Below are 25,199 nucleotides of genomic sequence, written 5' to 3'. Positions count from 1 at the left end.
ATACCTATTTTTCTACTGCTGCCTCCACTACAATGGAGTTGCACTTTCTGCATTTCAAGGAGGATCAAGAAGAACTTTTGTCGGGATTGTTAAAAAGAATTGAGAGCAATATCATTTCATTACATTCAGATGGTACACTGGGAGCTGAACAAGATGGAAAACTGGACTAGATGAATGTCCCAGAGTTTCCTGGCCCCACGGCTCCCTCAGACTGTGTTCAGAGGGAAGACTATTGCACTTAAAGAGTAAACAAATGGAGAAAACTTAAGTGATTGCTTTTCTTAGTGGACAAACTCAGGCTTCTCTCATTAACAATGTCAAATGGAGTCTGTGATATGAATGTGCAAACGGTAATCAACTGCATTGATCCTTGCAGCTACTTAGCAGTGAGTTATTGCGGCAAATGACTCTTTCTTCACACCTTTCCCAGGATGAATATAGTCAAATCCTTCAAGTTGCGGTTTTCATGAGAACTATAAAACTTTCCTGCTTATCCAAATCATTCTTGACTGACTTGATTCTGAACACTGCCCATGTCTTTTAACTAAGTGATCAAATGGCCACCTAATAAGTGCAAAGCTGTGTCAATATAGGTTTCAAAGGGCAGTTGAACAAATCTTTTGGGGGGAAACCCTGAAGATTTGTAAACAAAATCCATTATCCCTGCCACACACAGAGATCCATAAACTCCAAGACCACAACAGAACTAGAGAGTTATGATGGATCTTTGAGACTTCAACTGATGATTAAGCTCCGTTCTTCTCAAACAATTTGATCTCAAACACTGCCACCAAAGTAGTTGAATTCTACTTAATTTGGTTCCACTTAATTTGCTGTAACTTTAAACTGCTACATTCACAAATGTAGGTTTGTCTATAAAGGTTTGTCCATCCCATTGTTAATGTTATTGCACTGAAATCATGTCAGATTCTTGATTACTTTGGTACTGCTGATATAAACCAAAGCCACAAGTAGTTGTTTTTAAAAAGTCTCCAAAAATGAATTTGCATGTACAACACCTTTGTTTATATTTTCACTCCAGCAGCCCCTTCCAAAACCACAAACCATGTTTCAAACATGGGGCAGAGAGGTGCAAAACACAGTCTGTCATTCTTTGCTGGCACAGACTCCAAACATATGAATCATAATTTTATTTTTGTTTTCCCTGCATTTTTTTTCTATTCTTTTTTTCAAACGATAAGTTGTCCAAAATCTCGTTCACCACAAAAAGGCTATTCTTTAAAAAGAAAATGCACTCCTAATTATTTTTTTAAAAAAACAAATGGTAAAGATAGTGCAACTCCCAAACCTCAAGTTCAACTTAAACCAGCTTTTATTAAAGCTGGTGTGATATTTCTACAAAGCATGCATCCTATAATAACCCCTTCTTGCCTGTTTGTGAGATTTATGGATGGTATTTTTTAAAGGTTACCTTAATTAAAACACATTTCTATCTCTTCCGTTATTTTGAAAACACTCGGTTGTAGATGTGGAAGTAGAAAGTTCAGTCATCTCTGAATATAACGTTATTATGCATACATCTTTTTTTAAAAAATATTGTACATCATTCTTAGTTTAGCACAAAATGTGACAGGGTTAGTTAGTGAACTGAAGCCTCATTCCTAGTCTTTTATGAGCAGCTGTAATTGGTGCTACCTGCTGTGCTCGGGTAAAGAAAAGGCAACATTCCATCTAATGTATAAGAATCAGTTTATCATCAAAATGCCACAGGGAAATGTAGGGAGGAAGTGGGGAAACACCTCCAGATAGGACTGAACTATAAATCTGGATGCAGATCTGAACTTTCAAAAAAAAAAAAAAATAGAATAGGCAAGTCAATTAAATCTATATTGTCTGAAAAGATCAACATACATTAGAATACCTAATGCAGATTAGTTAGCCAAGGAATGGGGTATCTGTTGTTTGACTACAGCTCCCATCATCCCTGATCATTGACCCTCCTGGCTGGGGTTGAATGGAGTTGGACTCCAACAGCATCTGAAGGACTACAGTTAGCTAATAACTATCTTATATCATAATGTACTCTGAGGGAAAAGTACTTCTGCAGAAAGGAGCAGAGCTAGTTAAGCATGCAGAGGGGGGCAGGGCACAAGGGGGCAGGGGCCAACCACATAGCCACAGACAAAAAACTTGCTCCTTGCTGCTCCACCATTGCTGGACTCCCGTCATTAATATATATTGTTATTTTTCTTTCAGAGATCTTGGATAGGTCAGTGTCAGGAATGAGCCAGCTCCAAGCAAAGGTTTGCAGCCAACTTCAGAAAGCAGCCAGGAACAGAGAGGCTTGGATGTTAGTCAGGCAGGGGAGAGCTGGCAGCTGCAAACTTTGGCTCTTCCTGACCTTGATGGGCAAGCTGATCGAGCAGTAGCTGAGAGCAGGCTAGAACACAGCCAAAGCTCACAGGAATCACAAAAAGGCGTGAACAGACTCAGAGGTAGCGTCTCATCAAAGAAAGAGGTTGGAGCTGATCCACTAAGTCTGAAGAGTCGGCAAATAGGAGCGCTGCTAGATTGGAAGCAAAACAAGAGACGTAAAGGTCATAAGTTCAATATCTTCTGTTGACGCCAGAAGGAGTCTTCAGAAGGGTCATCTTGAGTAATGGTGCCTGAGGCTTTGCTAGAGCCATCCAGAGCTATCTGTTTGTTTTTGCAATAAACAATTTATTTTGCAATAAATCCTCCTTTTTAATTACCTATGCTTACTGTGTTATCAAGCTGGGAACCTGGGCTCCTGACAGTCAGTGGTGCTGATAATGCCAAGGTTGCAGGTTTGATGTATGGGACAGCTACATAGTCCTGCATTGCAGGGAGTTGGACTAGATGACCCTCAGGGTCATCCAACTCCACAATTCTATGATTCTATTATTCTATGATCTTACCATGGATGACACAACTTGTCCACCCAGAAATATACAGTACTTTGCCCCGTCTATGCCCGCCCACCACTGTTTTTCCTTGTGCTGCCAGTGTAGGTAAGCCCAAGAGATCTTGCCTCCAACTCATTCACAAATATTCAATGTATGGAAGTGGCAGTGGAATCTCATTTCGATCCTGGCAACTCAAGAGTGTTAACAGTCTCCACTAAGCTTGAAAGCAGCTGACTGGTTTAGAGAACGCAGACCAAGCCTCATGGCACACAGCCACATCCTCCAACACTTTGCTGTCTCCTCCTCCCCACTATGTATCTTCAGCCTGAGGCAGTCCCCTCACTCTGCCTAATGGTAAGACTGGTCCCAGAAAAGGTTTCCCCTTTATACTACTTGATTGTTTCCCACTTGATTCCTACTCCTGAAAGCTACAATGATTTCTTTAGTTTACTTCTGACTTCTCAGAAAGTGCATAACAACACGTTTGCCACTTAAGAATGGAGCTACAAAGATGGCAAGGTACTTTCAGATCAGGCCTAGTTAACACCTATGAAAAGGTAAGTCTAATAAGGGTTATAAATATACTGAGCATAATGAATAGGTTTGCAGCCTTGGAAACCACTCACATTTCATCTTAAACAGTGGGAAGGTGAAGATTACTTGCTTTGCACATCCCTCTTATTTTTGCAACATTATTTCCATGGCAAATTAGTTTGATCAAGTGCTGTTTGCTATATATCTCCATGTTATCCTAAAGCTAGGACAGTTAAACCCTGGAAGAGATAATAGCCTACTTTCCACACATTTAAGCAATGTGTGAATTACCTTCCAGCTCTTCTTAAGTATTCATGAGCTGACAAATAAATGAGGACGTCATCTAGAAGATACTATAAAAGGTAAAGGGACCCCTGACCGTTAGGTCCAGTCGTGAACGACTCTGGGGTTGCGGCGCTCATCTCGCTTTATTGGCTGAGGGAGCCGGCATACAGCTTCTGGGTCATGTGGCCAGCATGACTAAGCTGCTTCTGGCGAACCAGAGCAGCTCATGGAAACGCCGTTTACCTTCCTGCTGGAGCGGTACCTATTTATCTACTTGCACTTTGATGTGCTTTCGAACTGCTAGGTTGGCAGGAGTAGGGACGGAGCAACGGGAGCTCACCCTGTTGTGGGGATTTGAACTGCTGACCTTCTGATCAGCAAGTCCTACGCCCTGTGGTTTAACCCACAGCGCCACCCGCGTCCCAGAACATAATATAGATGTGCACTAATATTATTATCATTGGGTAGACATGTTAATGCTAGTCTTCCTTTAAGGAGATCACAGTGGAGTACAGGGCTCCCCACCCCATTTTATTCTCAGTGAAACACAAGATTAGTCAAATTGCAAAATAGCAACAGGCTATTCACAAGCTTCATGACCGAGTACTCTGGCTCTCTGATTGATCTTCATTCTTCTTTTACACAAATGACTAAAGGGCCATCAGCTGATGATAACACCAAGTTGCCAAAAACAGATTACAATCCCCAGCTGTTAAAGACTCAAAAGGTTGGTGAACTTCTCGCAATGACGTGGTTTTCTTTGCCTTCTTAATCCTTCTGGTGATGCAAACAAATTTAGTGGAAATGTGCTCCCTCTGTCGGATTGACCATTAGTACCTGTAAATCATAGATCTTTGCAAACTATTTCTATCATGTCCTGGATTTAGCCAGACTTTCATGACTGAGTAGGGATTTGATCCCAGGTCACCTGGGTTCTAGTTTAATGGTCTAATCCAGGAGAAGCCAACATGGTGGAGCCCAGATGTTGTTGGATTAATTCCTCCATGGCTCCAGCCAGCATCCAGTCAAGGATGGAGAAACTTGTAGATCAGTAGCATCTGGTTGGGTGTCCTTGCTCCAGCCACTAAACAGCTGGTTTTCATGTGTTGTGATTAAAGCTGGGAATTAAAAGTGGGAAATTGCATTGATTGGAGATTCTTTTTATTTATTGTAGTTGAAACAGTACTTTTTATAGCGCTTTCTGTGACAGCTGTATAACATGTTTGACCGACTGGTTTAGCTCATCAGAATTCAGCTTCCGAATCTGACACTTTCTATGTGTTCAGAAATTTATTTGCACTGTAAGCTATCAGGACACTTCTAGTAAGGGGCTGTTGACTGTTTAACAGAGCCTTATAAACATGTTTTCCCAAATTACTCCCAAACTCTTCAAATTCTGTTTCCCCCACCCCTCCTGGGAAATATTTCAGGCCACTTGAAGAAGATAGCACACTGAGTGTACATACAAGGAGGGAGGGACATGATTACAGAACCATTAACAAAGTACCACACACTTCTAGATTTTTGTTTTGTCATTTCACACTGTCACCATACCAGACTATGAGACTTCCTGATGATTGTTATCATCTGAACTCACTGAATCCTAGAATCCTTCATGTGTGCTTGATTTTCCCTTACATTGTTCTGGCCAGTTCTGATGTGATCTTGATGTATCACTGGCTTAAGAAACTGGGTTTCATTGTGCCATTATTTTACCTATGATTTATTTCTATGTATTTAAGTGATTCTGTGCCACTTTCTGATCCAATGTTTCTTCCCAAAGTGGCTTACAACATAAAAAAATAAAAGCAATAAAAAAATTTGTGGGACTTGATGTGCCTTTGGTCTGATCCACCGGGGCTCTTCTTACATTTTTAATATAATATCATGATATTGTTAACTATAGAATTTAAAACCAATACAGTATTTAATTCAGTAATTTAAGAAAAGTCACCAAAAGTAAAACCATAGTCAACTCTCTCATTCCAGACACAGGATAACAGGTACCCCATCTTAATGAAATCCAGTTTCAAACAGGCTTTAAAAGATATCACAGTTACTAATGTTAAGACTCTATGCTGCTGTAAGCAGAAGGAAGGAAGAGACAGAGAAAATTGCACAAGGTGTGAATGTCTTTGACATAAACATAATATGCAACAAGTGCATCATTCTCTTGGACTAATTCTGTTTTTCATAACTCTCTCCCATTACAACTGTAAGGATCACCCTTGCTACCTGTGCATCACCTTGCTGCTTCATATATAACACAACCACTGGTGCATGGCTGCACTAAGATTATCAAGGAGAATGATGGATAAAATGCCTTGAAAACTTAAGGCATTTACAAACCTTGGGAACTTCTGAAGCAGGTTCAACAAAATGAATTCTTTTGGAGCATTTAAGCAGTCATCTGTGCTTGGGGCTTCTCGTCTAATAATACAGCTGGTTCTCAGAAACAGAGGCTGAGATCCAAACAGCCACTTTAAACAAGCCTAGTGAAATTTCACAGTTTGTTTTTTAAACAGCAGGTCTCTCAAACCACTTTTGAAATTCCCTGCAGTTTCAGAAACAGCTTTCCATGTAGCAAGGGGGACTGGTCTTTGAGAAAACAGCAATCCAAAGCTCCCTTGGGCTCACAGAGCTAGTTAAACAGTACTTTGGATCCAGGCCAAAATGTTTTATTGACTTAGCATCGTCTCTAACACCAACACACATATGCAGGAACACACCCACAGAGCTGTTTGCAATGAAGTTTATTTTATACACTGCTGGTTCCCCTCTTGCTAGGCATCTGCCTGGTGGCACTTTTGCCAATGGCAAAAGAGCAATTTTGAGTTCGGAAACTTTCTGTAGATCACAGTATATATTTTACAAATAGACAGAAAGTGTTAAAAATGTATCTGGCCAGCAAAGTGATCTCAGATGATGGTAGAAAATAACACTGTTGTCAAAATACTATCCACAATTTGACAGTGTTCACTTTAATGGCAGAAGAGAACAGTTTAGTTGTCCAAAAGCTACTGGAACGCTTTAGTAGACTGACACATTTGTCTTTTGCCATAAAAACAGCTTCAAATAGCTTGCCAGTCATCCCTTACTCATCCTCCATTCCTAGCTCATCACATGGACTAATCAAAACAAGGAAAGTTTGGAATACAAACTTCGTTAAAATTTTGCTTTAGGGACTTGTTAAGTCTGTATTACATGGGAAAGATATAGTGGATTGTACTGAGATAGTTAAGCGCCAAATGCACTTAAATTCCTCCAGTTAATGGTTGCAGAATTGAGGAGACTGAATGATGAGAAGATTGCTTAATCATTGAAACTAATGAGCATGAATGTATTTTATTGAAATTTTCACCAGGGATGTAGCCACATGACTGAGTAGAGGAAATATCCTGTTCTAACTTTGGGGTTAGCCTTCTTCACTTTTTGTGTGTGCGAGAAAGCCAGTACAAATGGACTGAAGGCACGTGAGGCCACTGTATTGCTGAAGCTAAGCAGGTCTGGATATGATTAGTACCTGGATGGGAGGCCACCTGGGAACATGTGTGCTCCCTTAGGTTTCATGATGGGACAGAAAGAAATAAGTAGTAGTTTAAGAACCAGTGTGGCATCGTGATTGAAGTATTGGACCTTGGATCTGGGAGCGCAGGGTTCAAAGCCCCATTCAGTGATGAAGCTTCCTGGGTGACCATGGGCCTGTTGTTGTCTCTCAGTCTAACCTGCCTCACAGCACTGTTGTAAAGACAATATAGAGAGGCAGAAAGCCATGTGGACTCCTTGGAAGAAAGATAGGCTATTGCTCTTTTACTTTTAAATCCAGGTGTGGTAAGCTATCCTATGAACAGACTTAAAATCTAACATATTAATTCGGCATTATGAGCATAACCTTCTCCCTGCCCCCCCCAATCTGCTCCTCCTAATCCCACAAATTAGGTCAAAAGCTTCTGATCATGGTTAACAGCATACATAGCTGGATGTTCTGGCCTAAGCATCATTTGCATGAGTAGCCTGAATGTAACACGACCACAAGCCACTGTTTGATCCTGGTTTGCAAACCTGGGTTTATGATAAATGGTGGCTTGCATAAGGCAAGCCATGGGTTGCTGGGTTCAGATGAGAAAGGAAAATATGGCTTGCTGTAAACAAAGTTTAGAGGTTACCAGTGTTGGCATGAAACAGGAGAAGGAAGGGGAGCAGCTGTGCTCATATGAGTGCAGGGCTTGCTTTCTTAACACCAAACACTGCTCAGTGTTACATCTGAGTAGCTTATTCCTAATCAGTCCCCCCGCCCCCAGCAAGCTATAAAATTTGCATGAAAGCACTACCCTGTAAGGCTGCAATGCTATTAACCTTTTGCTAAATCTCATGGAACTCACTGTGACTTTTACATGGATTAGTATGTTTTGTGGTATTTTATGCATTGTGATTGCTGTTATTTTTATTGATTATGCATTAGTAATTCTTTATTCTAATTGATAAGTGTAAATTGTTTAATTATTATTTGCTGATGTTTAATTTTACTGTTTACTATTGGATTCTAATGGATTATTGAATATTGCTTTATTTGATATAAGTTGTTTATTTTAAAGTTCTTGTGACTTTTATATTGGATCAGATTGTTACTATTAATTTTTGATGTTTTATTATTATTTTTGTGTGTGTTGGAAGCTGCCCAGAGTGGCTGGGGAATAAATAAAATGTTGTTTTTGTTGTTGTGACTTGCTGAGGAGATATGCATAGTATTATGCTTTTTTATTATATTTTCTGTTGCAATTTCCAGTGCCTAAAAGTGCTCATAAGGCTTTTGGGGCAATATTTTTCTGAAAGAGGGCATTTGAAGAAAAATGTTTAACTTGGGTTGGATTGGACTGGTACAAATTATAAATATAGGAGAGATATATCACATTATCAGAATCAGAGAGTCAAGTACAGTGGAACCCTTGAACTATGAAAATTTGGACACTACAATTACTTGATCTAGGGTGCAATCATAAGCCCTCGCGCTGAGAGTTTTGATTTAATTGAATTCAGAATGTCACACATGCACACAAATACACTCAATATATTAAAAATGCTTTAAAATATCTAGTTCTTAATTGAGGTCACTTCAGTTGTCATTTTCCTCATGGAGCATCTGAGAATTTGCACATGCATAAAACTGAATATAACAGATTTTGTTTCTTCAAGGTCGTTTCATTAAATGATATGCTAAAACTCTTAAAATGGATTAAGATTAAAATGTGTCACACAGCAGCACTACAGCTGAGGAAAAGGTTGGATCTCAGGTTTGCATAACAAAAAAGGCTATTTTGCATGGGTGGTTTTTGTGTTGGTTTTTCTATTTTCCATGCCTGAAGCTTTTTTCTTTTTTTAAAAAAATCACCTCTGTTGGACACAGTGTACAGTCAATTTAAAAATGGCTTCTACTTTGTATCCCACATTAACAAGTGACATATTCTAGACTATGAGACATTTTTAGTATCACTGCTAAAAATGCTCTAGCAGTCTAAAAGGCTAGATTAAGGATATTTTATAGTGTTTTGACTCTCAAAGTAGAAAATGCATGGTTTTACATGATCCATGCACTGAGTCAAAACATTTTTATTATGCTGGGTTGGTAGTTTATTTTTATTTTGCTTGGATAAAATACATTCTCCCTCCCTTCCCTGCCCCCCTTAAAAAAAAAAAAAAGCTTGTTGAGAATCTGAAAATTGAGTGTTTTAAAGCCTGGAATTCAAGCTGTAGATTACTATCATTTATAGATATGCATTTTGTAAGATTTCAGATGAGGATTTCTTTCTGATAATACAAAATATTTCAGTGCTCTCACAGCATGCTTAGCTTTAGAAAGATTTAACACATTTTGTAAAGTGCTTCATTTTGTAAATGGCAGAAATAGCACTCTTGTCATTGGAGTGCCGACCTGGTACTTACATTACTTCTTATTCCACCGGCAACATTAAGTTAATATTCCTGCCATCCAGGAGATGTCTCTCTCAGAGATTTGTAGAGGGAGCTACAGTTCAATACTTTTTAATAAAATTTGGGAGAGGGGGGAGGGGAATAAAAGTTGGGAATGACAAAGTGCGTGCCCTAATATGCAGCTGAAATCACCCAAGTGCCATCCATAAATCAAACTCTTGATTGAACCATTTGTGTCACAATTAACCTTCCTCAGGGTGCAAGCAGCTTTAAGGAATGGAACATACATCATGACTTACTAAGCACAGACAACAATTATTATTTTAACATGGTTCATGACCTGTATTTCCCTGAAACTATCAAAGCAAATTCCATGACATGGTCAGAAGGAGGAGGAAGCACATGATACTACAATTTATAAGCAAATACACAATGTTTTGTATAATTAGTGATGCCACAAATATCAGCTTTCTTTTTTCTTTTTGCACTACCAGTGCCAAAAATGCATACAATAGCCACTGTTACAGTGAAGTGTCCCAAATAGGGCTGAGAATATGTACACTGGATTTGGGGGTGAATGCAAAGGATGATTCAAGCCAGTTGACAATAACAATTTAATGTAAATATCCAAATCTACAGCATACTGAATTATATTTAATGCCTATGTTTTTGAAGGGGGAGAGGGTATGCAACTAACAACAGAATTCTATATGTCAGAAGTGAACCCCATTGTGTTCAGTGAGATTTACTCACAGATAAGAGTGCATAAGATTACAAGCACAACAGCAATTGTGGATAATGATACACATCTAGTGAGGAACAATGTTTTAGATTTACATGGTGGTGAAAAAATAAATTGTAAAAAAATTAATATATAGAAAACCAGCAATGTTAGCAGTATTCATATTGACAGTTGTAACTAGAACCCACTCTTCATTCGATATTTTAAACCAGAGCAGAGAAAAATGAAACAATAAAATTATGCAGAAAGGAAAGATAACGTAATTACAGAATGTGTAAAAATGAGTTCAAGAAATAACTTAAGCAAATTAACAACTCCATCATGAAAACAAACAAAAACAAATAGCACTGAAGACAACAATTAGCGTTTCCATTGCAACCAAGTGCAAGGGTAAAGAGATGCCCTACCAACTGAAAAACCCTAATGGCCTTAGCAACAATTCCCACCCCATGCTTCACCTGTGGCAACCAAGTCACTTGTATGAGCAACACCTGTCACCTCTACTGTCCATCACACACAGGCTCCTGCCCCTGAATAGCGTGACGCATTGAGCTTTTTGCTGGTTGAAAGAATGGCTGCTTCTTGAAAACGCAGACATTTTGGATTTAGAAGGTTTTAACAACGTATTTGGATGGCATGCATATTTGTGGTATGATAAGGTCAAAGCGCATAAAGCATTTAAAAACCATATTGTCAGGAAAGCACGGTTTAATGTCCGGATAAGATATAAGGACTTATTGGAAAATAAAACTCCAAGGTGGCTGTCACCACCTTGAAGTGAAAGCTCAGAAAAAACTCAATATGGAGGTCAAATGGCCGAAATACTGGGAAATTTTGGAACAAGATGGAGATAGGTTGAAATTGCAGAGTTTTGAAAAACTAAAAAACCAAGTGTGAGACTGGCTTCATTATTATCAGATAATGGAGGCATACAATTTGGACAAGAAAATCGGCTTCCAGGTGGAAAAATCAAAATTAGAAACAGAATTGTTAGAACCCAAAACTAAGATTTTGTCAAAGATGTATAACCTGCTGTTGAAATGGAATACTCAGGATGAAACGGTGAAATCTGCTATGATTAAATGGGCACAAGATGTTGGACATAACATAATGATGGCTGACTGGGAACAGTTATGGACCACAGGTATGAAGTTTACGGCATGTAATGCCTTAAGAGAGAATATTATGAAAATGATATACAGGTGGTACATGACCCCAGTCAAGCTTGCAAAAATCTACCATTTGCCCGATAATAAATGTTGGAAATGTAAGGAAACTGAAGGTACATCCTTTCACCTATGGTGGACGTGCCCAAGGATTAAGGCTTTCTGGGAGATGATTTATAATGAATTAAAAAAGGTATTTAAATATACCTTCTTGAAGAAACCAGAGGCCTTTCTTCTGGGCATAGTCGGCCAATCGGTGTTAAAGAAGGACAGAACTTTCTTTATGCTACAACAGCAGCAATAATACTTATTGCAAAGTATTGGAAGACACAAGATCTACCCACTCTGGAAGAATGGCAGGTGAAACTGATGGATTATATGGAATTGGCGGAAATGACTGGCAGAATCCGGGACCAGGGAGAAGAGTCGGTGGAAGAAGATTGGAAGAAATTTAAAGACTATTTACAGAAATATTGTAAAATTAATGAATGTTAGAATGATGTTGGATTGAAGTTAAGGGGTTTCTAGCTGTAATGGTATAAAAGAATATGAAAAAAATTGGATTCTTAACAAGTAAATTTAGGTTACAATATATCAAGATTAAAGATCAGGATAAAATAAGGAGGGAAAGGAATTGCTGAACTAATAAATTGAACTGGAATACAAAAAGGGGAGGTATGAGGAGGTCCGGGAAACAAGTAAATGAAAGATAAGTGATGAAAAGATTGAATTGTTTTTAACTATTTTTATTTTGTATTTTTTCTTTTCTCTTTTTCATTTTGTAACATTGTAAAAAACTTAATAAATATTTATATACCGTATTTTTCGCTCTATAACACGCACCCAACCATAACACGCACGTAGTTTTTAGAGGAGGAAAATCCGTAGGCATGCCACCTGTAGGCATTCCCTCCATAACACGCACAGACATTTCCCCTTACTTTCTAGGAGGAAAAAAGTGAGTGTTATGGTGCAAAAAATACAGTATATAAAAAATGAATAGCGTGATGCATTGCTCACAAATGCCCATGGCAAAAACATTTCACTACCCTTTTCCACCATAGCAAAGGACCAAAAGACAAACACACACAAAACAGGAAGAGGATGGCACCTTTGCGGAGACTTGAAGGCAAAGAACTTTATTGCTTCACAACCAGAGATACCTGACACTGATGCTCTCAGGGTATGAAAATTGCAGAAGCTAGAATCCCCTCCCCTTCTTCCTCATTTAAGTGTTTTTCTGTACATTCTTCCGGCATAACTTAGCCTTCCTATCTTTTTTCAGCTCTTCTTTCTCACTCTGAGGAAAGGGGGAGAGAAAGGGCCGGAAGAGGGTTGTCCTGCAAAGCAGGAGATGTAGCCTCTGCTCTCTCCCTATCTGAGTCTGTGCCCACACCGTGCCCCTCCCCTTCACCCCCACTCTCTGGCTCCAGTGCTTTCCTGCTGGTTCCCTCTGTGTATTGCTCTTTCCTGTCCCACCAATCCGAGCCAGGCTCAAAATCTACTTCCTCCCCAGTGTCATTCCTAGGTTTTATGTGGGCAACTGGCAGCCACCACTCCTCCTCATCCAGCCAATCTCTGACAGTCAGGAGCATGCAGGTTGCTGGTTTGCCAGGAACCCAGGGGAGGACTCGTGTGGAATAGAGAGTGTTATGTACTGAAGTTCTCACCCTGGGTTATGCAAATGAAGGATCGAAAGTGACGTTCAGTGATTGGATAGTTTGTATGCAAATGAAGGATCGAAAGTGACATTCAGTGATTGGCTAGTTGCAGAAAATGGTTACTGTTGCATTCTAGTCTGACTGAGCTCCTCAGTTCAGTTCTGTTCCAGCTTACAAATAAAGAGCTGCTTTGGAAGAATCTCTGTGTCGTCTGATATGTTCGCCCACAACTTAACAGAGAGAGTCTCTGCCTGATACTAAGGACCCTGGGGAGGGTTGTGGTGAATGGCCCCCTTCCAAAAGTGCAGTCAAAATTCGGATGTTCAGAAACTCAGGCCCAATCAGTTCCCATAAAAACATACAAGAAACTTTATTAAAAACAAGACTCTGTTAAAAGGGAAAGCTTCAAATCATTACACAAATTAAGACTACTCAGAAGCCAAGAAAATAACAAAACTATCTTATCTATCTGGCTGGCAGAAAACACTTACATAAATCATAGCAGGCTGAGCAGCAAAGGAAAGTACTGTCCAGGGACTTCCGGTTCGGCGCCAGCGCTAATGGCTGCTCCCTCTCCGAGCTCCGGAGAGAGGACGGCTCTGCGAGTTCGGGTCTGACCCGCTACGGCAAGCGGGGGACCCTAAAATCACAGGAACGGAGCCTGTGAACAAGGAGATTCGGTGGGCACCTGAAGCGCCCCCCTTTACCGCAGAAAGAGCCTTTTTAAAGGCTCCGGAACGACAACGGGGAGCGCGGTGCTGAGAATCGCTACCCAGCCCGCAGGGTGAAGCCGCGTCGCCATTAGTGGAGAGCGCCGATTCCCTTCCTGAACAATCTGGACAAAAAATAATAATAATAATAATAATAATAATAATAATTTATTATTTATACCCCGCCCATCTGGCTGGGCCTCCCCAGCCACTCTGGGCGGCTTCCATAAAAACCAAAAATACAATAAAAAAAGACCCGTGAGTAAGATTGAACCTCTATTCGTGCCAAAACTACCTGCAATTAGGCTGAAAACGGGAAAGGCGAAAATTAAGGAAGTCTGCCTTCCCCCGACTGCATGACAATTAAAGCAACGAAAGTTACTGAGCTGCATCCGTATGGGATATTGTTTTTAACTGCTTGAATCCGACATTTGGACTTTGATTATCCCCTCTAGCTTGCAGGGCAGAGGGGAGGAATAAGTGACTTTATAAGCTGCATGACCAACTTAAAGGAAAGGGAACTCTCTGCAGCCTTCAACCTGGCACAAACAGCTATTAGAACAAAGGAACACTGAACTGACTTTAGACTCTTGTGAAAGTAACAAAGTGGAAGTCTCATTGCTTATTTGATACAAAGTTTTGGGACTTTGTGGACACAATATATCAGGGAAGGCTGGGACTTTATCTAATGGGAAAGAGTTGCAATATACATATAGAAGCCTCCCGATAAATTTGTTTTTCAAATACTCTTTGCCTTTGTTTGCGGACATTTTGATTTGCTCCCTCTAGAGGGTAAATTAAAAGTTGCTACGCTTTGGGACAGTGGAATTTTCCTTTAGGAGAAGGCTCTCGTGGGAAACGACCTTGGGATATGAGTGGCCCAGCAGACGAGATAAGCACGAGAGCCAAGACAAGGCAATATCAACAACAGCTACAGCAACACAAGAAAAGAGGCTCGATCTCAGGCATAACTCCTACAGTGACAACAGGACAAGAAAAAGGTACAGCAGTCTCCATGGATGCAGTGTCGCAAGCCCTTCTTAAGATAAACCAGTCTCTGGAGAATCTAACAAAGCAGACGGCAGAAAATACCAAGAAACTGACAGAGAATTCACAGAAATTGACAGATTTAACAACAAGACTTGACCTGAATACAGAATCTATAAATAGGCTTACGCAAGAAAATTCTGCCACACGACAAATTGCGGAGGAAGCCAGAACTATTGCTGGAGAGACCCAGGAAAAATTAGAACCGATTGCCAGGAAGGTCTATGACCACGACGCAACTCTGGCATTGTGGGAACTACAAAGAAAAGAAAGGAATTTGAAATTACGATCAATTCCAGAGGACGAAGGAGACAATCTTACGGACTTTTTAACGAAAGAGTTTGCTGATTCCTGGGAAGACCTAGAGGAAGACGAATTTAAAATCACAACAGCATTTAGACTGGGCAGAAGACAGAACAGAAAGGCGCCGAGAGACTGTCTGATTACCTTGAGATCGAAGGAGGAAAGAGACAAAATTTTAAGACTGCACTTTGAAAAGGCCTTACAAATTGGGAACTCACCGATACAGATCTTTAAAGACATTCCTAAACATATTTTGGACTTGAGAGCTTCTTATAAGGATTTGGTCTACCTGTTGAAGAAGAACACCATTCTCTTCAGGTGGGAATTTCCACAGGGACTGTCTTTTGACTATAGAGGGAAGAAGGTGAAAATAAAGACGATACAGGATAAAGACAGGTTCCTGCAAAGAAATCAGGAAGACTTACAGAAAGGAACTGTAGACCCAATTGCTGAGCAAAGGAGTGTAATAGACATCCTGAACCTTTCGTTTGGACAGAACCTTCCACCACCAACAGAGGAGGAACAACAACTGGGAGTTGTTGGAGGAATACCAGAAAAATAACAAGATGGCCCTGCAATTCCTTAGTTGGAATTGTAATGGGATGAACAGCCCTTTGAAGAGACGACAAATATTCCATATTTTGAATAGAGAACAACTGGACTTGATTTGCTTACAGGAAACCCATATAACCAGAGCACACAGGAGACTGCTTATGAATAAAAAATTGGGACAAGAATTTATTTCGTCGGACAAAGTTAAAAAAAGAGGAGTTGTGATTTATGTAAAAGAGAAGTGGGCTCCAAAAATGAGGTTTAAAGATGAACAAGGAAGATATTTAGCGGTGGAGATTCAGGTACAAGGAGAAAAATTTTTGATAATTGGGATCTATGCGCCAAATGAAGGTAAAGCAGAATTTTTCAAAAAACTCCATGAAACTTTGACGGATTATTTGGAATATAATATGATAATTATGGGAGATATGAATGGTGTAGTTTCTACAAACATGGACAAGACACAAAGACTGACTCTTACTAAAGAAGGGAGACTCCCGAAGACTTTCTTCGAAATGACTGAAAATATGGACTTAATAGACATTTGGAGAACAAGGAACCCTCTTGAAAGAGAGGGAACCTTTTTCTCCCATGCAAAGATGACCTGGACCAGAATCGACCAAATCTGGGTTACTAGTGGAATGGCTCCGAAGATCAAGAAGGTAGAAATCTGCCCAAAAACCTGTTCCGACCATAACGCCGTGAAGATGGAAATGAAACCTACAACAACTGGTCAGTTTAGATGGAGAATGAATGACACCCTATTTCGAGACAGAGAGATCCACATGAAGGCCCAAAAAACTCTAAAGGACTATTTTGAAATCAATCTAAAGGGCGATGTGGAAAAAAGAGTGATCTGGGACGCAAGTAAAGCTGTGATGCGAGGATTTTTGATTCAACAAAACTCAATAAAGAAGAGAAAACAGAATGAGAAAAAGGAAAAAATTTTGGAAAAGATAAAAGAAGGAGAGAAAAAATTAAGATCAAAACCAAAGTCCCAGGAGATTTTGAGGGAGATTAAGTTGTATCAAACACAATATATGGAATTGATGAACCAAGAGATAGAATGGAAAATAAAGCAAATGAAACAAAAGACATTTGAGTCGGCAGACAAATGTGGTAAACTTCTGGCATGGCAACTTAAGAAAAGACAGAAATTAAATACAGTCACAAGTCTAGAAGTGGACGAAAAAAATATATTTAAACCCAACGAGATAAGAAATTGCTTTGTGAGTTATTTTAAAAAACTCTATTCCCAAGGATTACAAAATGAAGAGGACATAGATAAATTCCTTAATAAATATGGATTACAAAAAATCTCTCATCATAGCAAGGTGGAGCTAAACCAGAGAATAACAGAACAAGAGATAGAGGGTGCCATTCAGGATATGCAATTGGGCAAATCTCCAGGGCCAGACGGACTGACTTCCAGATATTACAAATCTTTAAAGGAATGGCTAATACAACCGTTAAAGGAAGTTTGTAACGAGATCCTAGAGGGAAAAAAGGCACCCGAATCATGGAAAGAAGCATATATCTCACTCATACCAAAGACAGAGACTGAAAAGACTCAACTGAAGAACTACCGCCCAATTTCGTTATTGAATGTGGATTACAAAATTTTTGCAGACATTTTAGCAAAAAGATTTAAAAGAGTACTGATGGAGAAGATTCACAGAGACCAAGCAGGCTTTCTCCCAAAAAGACACCTCTCAGACAATGTTAGGAACATAATAGACATTTTGGAAAAGTTAGAGGTGAATATAAATACTAAAGCAGTTTTGATATTTGTGGACGCGGAGAAAGCCTTTGACAATATTTCATGGAGTTTTATGAAAAAGAATCTTCATGGGATGGGGGTAGGACAAGGATTTGAGAATGGTATGGGTGCAATATATTCCGAACAAAAAGCTAAGCTGATTGTAAATAATGTAATAACTGAGGAACTTAAGATAGAAAAAGGAACACGACAGGGGTGCCCAATTTCCCCATTGCTTTTTATTTCGGTCCTGGAGGTGTTGCTGAACATGATTAGAGATGACCAGCAAGTTAAAGGTGTACAGGTCGGAACTAAACACTATAAGTTAAGAGCGTTCGCAGATGACCTTGTGTTGACTTTGCAGGAGCCAAACACTAGTACAAAAAGAGTGTTGGAAATAATCCAACAATTTGGGCAGGTAGCCGGATTTAAATTGAATAAACAAAAAACTAAAGTCTTAGGGAAAAACCTAACAGATATGGAAAAGAATAAGTTTCAAGAAGAGACAGGTCTGACGGTGGTTAAGAAGGTGAAATATCTAGGGGTTAATTTAACATCTAAAAACTTGAATCTGTATAAGGACAATTATGAAAAATGCTGGTCAGAAATTAAAAAAGATCTAGAAATATGGTCAAATTTGAGATTGTCAATGTTAGGCCGAATTGCAGTGATTAAGATGAATGTATTGCCTAGAATGTTATTTTTATTTCAAACTTTGCAGATTATTGACAAGATGGACTGTTTCAAGAGGTGGCAGAAAGACATTGCGAAATTTGTCTGGCAGGGCAAAAAGCCCAGAATAAAATATAAAATATTAACAGATGCAAAAGAAAGAGGGGGATTTGCCCTGCCGGACTTAAAATTGTACTATGAAGCAGCAGCATTCTGCTGGCTGAAAGAGTGGATGCTCCTCGAGAATACAGATATCTTGGACTTAGAAGGTTTCAATAATGCATTTGGCTGGCATGCATATCTATGGTATGACAAAATCAAAGTGCATAGTGCCTTTAAAAATCATATTGTAAGGAAAGCGTTGTTTAATGTTTGGATGAGATATAAAGATCTGTTGGAAAACAAAACCCCTAGATGGTTGTCACCCTTAGAGGCTAAGGCCCACAAGAAAGTTAATATGGAGGCCGGATGGCCAAAGTATTGTGAGATCTTAGAACAGGATGGAGAGAAACTGAAATTAAAGAGCCATGAAAAACTAAAACCCAAAGTACAAGATTGGCTCCACTATTATCAAATAATGGAGGTTTTCAAACAAGACAGGAAAATTGGCTTCCAGGTGGAAAAATCAAAACTTGAGACAGAATTGCTAGAACCCAATACTAAGAATTTGTCAAGAATGTATAACTTGCTGTTGAAATGGAATACACAAGACGAAACAGTTAAATCAGTTATGATTAAGTGGGCACAGGATATTGGTCATAATATTATGTCTGCTGACTGGGAAAGGTTGTGGAACACTGGTATTAAATTTACGGCATGTAGTGCTTTAAAGGAAAATGTTATGAAAATGGTCTATAGGTGGTACATGACCCCAGTTAAGCTAGCAAAAATTTACCATTTGCCTGATAACAAATGTTGGAAATGTAAGGAAACTGAAGGTACTTTTTATCATCTTTGGTGGACATGCCCGAAGATTAAGGCTTTCTGGGAGATGATATATAATGAAATGAAAAAGGTATTTAAATATACCTTCCTTAAGAAACCAGAGGCCTTTCTCTTGGGCATTGTCGGCCAATTGGTGCCAAAAAAGGATAGAACCTTTTTTATGTATGCAACAACAGCAGCAAGAATACTGATCGCAAAGTATTGGAAGACACAAGATCTACCCACCTTGGAAGAATGGCAGATGAAAGTGATTGACTATATGACATTGGCGGAAATGACAAGCAGAATTCGTGACCAGGGAAAGGAGACTGCGGAAGAAGATTGGAAGAAATTTAAGATTTATCTTAAGAACTATTATAAACTTGATGAAGCTTAGAATGTCGAGATTTTACAGAGAGAAAGGGTTGCAGTAATATAAGATCAGATTAAGAAAGGACTATGATGAATTAGGATGGGAAAAAACATTTATAAGTTGCTATAAAATTTGGACATGAGGATGCAGAAAGGGGAGGTATGGGGAAGTCCGAGGAAAGAAGTCTATGAAAGGACATTTTGAAATTATATTTGTTTGTTTGTCTGTTTTTTCTTTTATGTTTGTTTGTTATAAAAACTTTTGTAAAACTAATAAAAATTTTATTAAAAAAAAAAAAGGAAAGTACTGTCCAAACAGGCACTGATGAAGAAGAAGAAGAAGAAGAAGAAGAAGAGTTTGGATTTGATATCCCGCCTTTTACTCCCCTTCAGGAGTCTCAAAGCGGCTAACATTCTCCTTTCCCTTCCTCCCCCACAACAAACACTCTGTGAGGTGAGTGGGGCTGAGAGACTTCAAAGAAGTGTGACTGGCCCAAGGTCACCCAGCAGCTGCATGTGGAGGAGCGGAGAAGCGAACCCGGTTCCCCAGATTACGAGACTACCGCTCTTAACCACTACACCACACTGGCTCTCATGAGAGCTTCTCTATGCCAGCACCTACCCAGACTTAAGAGAATCCTAACTATGGGTGTTCACCCCCTCCATTGCAAAGGAATCAACACTTGTTCCCATCACAGGTCTTTGATTAGCATTCAACACTGGCCTTGAGATCTTAACAGGGAACATTTGCATTTAAGCTCATTATTAACAACCCCCCCCCCCACACACATGATAGCCTTAAAGGGAACTATATCACCACAAGGGTCCAAGTGGGGGAAGGTGTTCCCTCAACATAATCATTTGTCTCGCCTGTCCCTGATGTGAGAACCACAAGCCCCACCTCCCTCTCCACAGTTGCCAGAACTTTTCTCTGACACTTCTGTGGTGCCTACCCCAGAGACTAGCCCTGACTTTCCAGAATGGGATGTTTCACTGGCCCCCTCCAATGTTTGGGTGGCAGAGACACTTCCCACATCATCTAGCCCCAGAGATGGCAATGGGCACATGGACAGATGGAGCAGATCCTAACTTCTAAGTAGAGTGCTAGATGGCTTGCTAATCTGCTTTAAAGCAATCGTCTGATTAAGTCTACCCCAGAAGAGTTTACAAACCCCACACATAATGGATTTGTTTGTTCTTTGTCAGTGTTTGAAGATATGTCATTATTCCCTGCTGTCTATGGGAGGCAAATAGTGTCTGAGAGTGACAACACTTGGCATTTTCCATTAACCTCATGATAAACTTGATGATGAAGTTTCTCAATAGTACTGAATCGGGACTTTTATTTATGTATTACCCTTTGGATTTTCAATGTTTAATATTATCTGGTTAAATATGTGATGAACTAAACAGAATGAAACATAACACATTTCTACCAAAGCTAAGAAAATAGAGAGTTACAAGCCCAAAGGCACAGTACCACTTTACCAAACGATATGCAAACCAAAACACATCTCACCTGCAAAGTTTGTACTTCACCATATTTTGTGATGCAGTTCTGCAACCAAATACTGTGTACAAAAATGTGTATGTTAGGAAAAAGTGTTGCATAAAAGCCATGAATTAGTTAAAAAAACACATTTCCCTTGCTTGCAGAAATGCATATATCACAAAGGCTTGTATACAAAAAATGTCTGAATTAGAAGAAATTTGCACTAAAATGCAGGTGAATTTTCATGAGGACCTTTAAAAAAATAATAGTAATTCCATACTCATGCGCAAATATGGAGAACAAAGCAAGACTGGAAATATGATAAACAGAGAGAAATTGAAATCTACAGATTTGTATATCCTTGGGTAGATCTGGATAGGATTGCTCTGTCTAGCCTCCTTCTCTCTCCCTGCCATTTCCCCCTCTCCCCTCACAAACACCTCCATTTAATTCACAAAGAAATGGATAGGTGGTGGTGCTTTTGCTTCCATTTGTCATGCTATTTGAAAGGATGCCATTTGAGAATATAAGAACATGGGTAGCTGCCTTACACTGTCATTGGTCTATCTAAGCTTAATATTTTCTTTGCCAGGGGTCACCAGCCTTTTGGGCCCAGTGGGCATATTTTTTGCATTTTGGGAGAGTGTTGTGGGCACCAGTCACAAAATGGCTGCAATGGGGGCCTAGCATAACACAAAATTAGAGAGAGTACAGTCATGGTGAAGCTTTTTCTAGTATTTCCATTGCTAGAAAAATAACCTCTTGGATTTTCTGCCCAGCTGTAAAAGGCACAAGAATCCTGTTTATTCCCCAGTGCCAACCCAAACCAAAGCCTAAGCTGCCATCCTGTGCCCATGTACCTGGGAGTAAGCCCCATTAAACTCCAAGAATCTTACTCTTGGGTATACATGCAAACTATTATACTATAAATGAACTACACAGTGAGTTCTTAATGAGTGTCTGGTCTTCAGTTCAGGGACTTCCCAATCATGCTCTGGGACTACTCTGCATGCTGCTATCCAGCTGTCTTTCTTTCATCCGCACTGAGCAACAGTCCTCTTCATCTCTCCAATCCTACATGGTCAGTTCCAATGGCTACTGCTAGAAGAGGAAGGGAATAAAACACACAGAGTTGCTGAAAGAACCAAGGGGGGTGGGAAGCAGGGGGAACGTCAGGACTGCATCCCAGGGCCCATTGTAAAGTCTGCCAATGATACTGCCCAGTGACAACATGCTATTCCATAAACCTCCACTGGTGCCAAGCTCCACCTGTGAGCCCTAGCTTGCCTGCATACAAGGGAGGAGGAGGATGTGGCAGGCAGCTGCCATCTTCATTTCCCAGGAATGCCTCTGGACCTACCTGGGAAATGAAGATGGCAGATGAAGGCCAATGCTTTGCTTTGAGCTGCTCAGATTTTTTAAATTATTATTTGGGAGGGATTTAATTGGGAAGGCTTTGGTAGGTGCCAAAAGAGGTATCTAATTGCAGCACGATGCCTATGGACACCACATCACCAAGCCCAGTGAGATTAGCAACTCACCTAAATTAACTCCACAAGGCTGCATTTTACAAGTTTTCCACCAATGGCATAAAATAGATGTATTCTTTTCTTTTTCCTGTAAGCCTTGAAATTCATTTCTGATAAAGAGGATCATTCCTCAACTCGCTGGAAGACAAATTTTTGGTAGCTAGCATATGTACGGCATGTATTTTTCTTCTGGTTATTAACGAAGCCATCTGGTATTTTGCTGAACACAGAGCAGAATCTAAAACCAGGTCTAATGGCTTCTTTATGCATAGCAAAGCCTGGTTTGAAACACAGTTGTGTTTTGTCATGTCTTTTATGTTTATTAAAACACCTTCGTAAAATATGTGCAGGGCCAATTGTGTATCAGAACCAGCTTTCATCTGAAAACCTTTGTTGAGGGGGATGTGATGTACTAAAAAAATCAGTTGCTACAACCGTCTCTTTGAGGTTGACCTGAACCATCATTATAATGATAACCATATCATTTGGCTAGCCAGTTGCAACAGAGAAACACCTGTTTGCACATTTTCCTTCTTGCCACTGGTGTGCTGGGAGACAAAAGAAATGTGGAATTCAAAAAGAGGTATGCAGAATTCATGTTAATTAAATTCAGTCTACTGTGTCTGAGTTATATGATATGCTATGTGATGTGTGGTTAACTATTGTTGTTTTTACAGTGGTACCTCGGGTTACAGACGCTTCAGGTTACAGACTCTGCTAACCCAGAAATAGTACCTCAGGTTAAGAACTTTGCTTCAGGATGAGAACAGAAATCGTGCGGCAGCAGTGGGAGACCCCATGAGCTAAGTGGTACCTATATATATATATATATATATATATATATATATATATATATATATTTGCTTTCGTAGATTTTCACGGGTACAGGAATGCAGGTTTTGGTGTCTTCGGGTGTCTTCCCGTGTAAGAGTCGGGGTGTCTGTGCGACGTTTCGACGAGGTCTCACTCGTCATCTTCAGGCTGGTGCTTTCGGCTTCTTGTTACTGGAACAGAGCAGAGTCTGGTGTTTGAGTTCCTATAAATACTGTTGAGGGGTGTGGTGTATAGCCTCCAACGTTCTGGGCAGAGAGGAAGTTCCTAGATTAGTGTGCCTTTTCTTCTTTTGTTCCTTAATTACTTGAGGGATATCTTGGGTGATTTCATGAGTGATATTCTGAATATCACTGGGTGGGTCATTAAGTGTAGATTAGTTGCTAAAGCTTTCGTGTCTTGACCTCTTGAGCTTGTGAAGAGTTTTTCTGAGAAGATGGCTATGCTGCATTTAGTTGTGCTCTGGCTTGGCTTCGTGTATAGGGGCGAGCTATGGTTTTGTGCCTTGTGCCAGCCAGATCTGTGTAGGGATTGCAGGGGGGTGCAGCATCCGGAGGTGCCACTATAGTTTGGCTACTGGATGGAGTCTGTAATATGTCTGTGGAGAGGGTCTGGGTTTGGGTCTGGTGTGGTTGATTGGTGACGGCGTTCTGTGTGCCTTTGGTTCTGGTGTCGGTTTTTGTGGGGAGGGCTAATTTCCAGATGGGACGTGTCGTCACAACATGAACAAGCGTGACGACACGTCCCGCCTGCCAGACATCTGTACATGGAACACTTTGTACATGGAACACTTTGAAACCAATGCTTTAGACAAGTCAGAACACAAACCCAAACTTTGGCTCAGATATGTTGACGACACCTTTGTAATTTGGCCACACGGGAAAGAAAAACTAGATAGCTTCCTCACACATCTCAACAGCCTACACCCCAAAATACAATTCACTATGGAAATAGAAGACAACAACCAACTCCCCTTTCTTGACGTCCTAATCTACAAAAAACCTGATGGCTCCCTAGGACACACTATCTACCGGAAAAAAACACACACCAACCGCTACTTACATGCACAATCACACCACCACCCTGCACAAATAAACTCCGTAGCCAAGACTCTCATCTCCAGAACCAAACGCCTGGCTGACAAAGACCACTTGACAACTGAGTTACAGAATCTCTCAAATGTGTTAATCGCCAATGGATACCAGAAAAACAGGGTTACGAAGCTAATCCAAAAAGAAACACCCCCCAAAAACCAAGACACAGAAGAAAACAATGGCATGGCCCTCCTTCCTTATATCAAGGGCACTACAGACAAAATCAGCAAAATCCTCCATAAACACAATATCAAAACAGCCTTCTGCACCAACCAAAAAATAGCCAATATCCTCAGAAACCCAAAAGACAAAATCCAGCTGGAAAACCAAGGGGTCTATGAAATACCCTGCAAAGTCTGCCCAGCCACGTACATTGGACAAACAAACAGACGAATAAATGCACGTATCGCAGAACACAAGAATGCCGTCAAAAAAGAAGAAAAAACTTCCTCTCTTTTCCAACACATGAAAGAAACAGGACACGAAATTAATTTTGCAGATTCCAAATTGCTCTTTAACATGGAACATCACCACAAGAGAATAATCATGGAAGCCATCGAGATAGAGAAACACCCTCACAACATGAACAAGCGTGACGACACGTCCCGCCTGCCAGACATCTGGAAATTAGCCCTCCCCACAAAAACCGACACCAGAACCAGAGGCACACAGAACGCCGTCACCAATCAACCACACCAGACCCAAACCCA

Source organism: Podarcis vaucheri (assembly GCF_965113315.1).
Source record: "Podarcis vaucheri genome assembly, chromosome: 8".
NCBI classification, from domain to species: Eukaryota; Metazoa; Chordata; class Lepidosauria; order Squamata; family Lacertidae; genus Podarcis; species Podarcis vaucheri.
The sequence above is the reverse complement of the archived record's forward strand: the minus strand, read 5'-3'. Positions refer to the sequence as shown.